Source organism: Oncorhynchus nerka, linkage group LG15 (assembly GCF_034236695.1).
Source record: "Oncorhynchus nerka isolate Pitt River linkage group LG15, Oner_Uvic_2.0, whole genome shotgun sequence".
In the NCBI taxonomy this organism is placed as follows: Eukaryota; Metazoa; Chordata; class Actinopteri; order Salmoniformes; family Salmonidae; genus Oncorhynchus; species Oncorhynchus nerka.
In genome coordinates, this window is record NC_088410.1 from 91,013,043 (window position 1) to 91,013,454 (window position 412).

The following is a 412-nucleotide window of genomic DNA, read 5'->3' on the forward strand; positions in this document are numbered from 1 at the left end:
TGAGCCAAGAGAGACTGGCAGCGATGCAGTCAGTCTCTCCTCAACTCTGAGCCAAGAGAGACTGGCGGCATAGTATTTATATCAGCCCCTCTGATTACAATGAAGAGCAAGACGTGGCGCTTATTTCTGGACCAGCTGCAGCTTAACTAGGTCTTTCTTTTGCAGCACTGGACCACAATCAAGACAATACAAAAACTAGAGCCTGCAGGACTTGCTTTGTGGAGTGTGGTGTCAAAAAAGCAGAGCATCTCTTTATTACGGACAGACCTCTCCCCATCTCTTTATTACGGACAGACCTCTCCCAATCTCTTTATTACAGACAGACCTCTCCCCATCTCTTTATTACGGACAGACCTCTCCCCATCTCTTTATTACAGACAGACCTCTCCCAATCTCTTTATTACAGACAGAC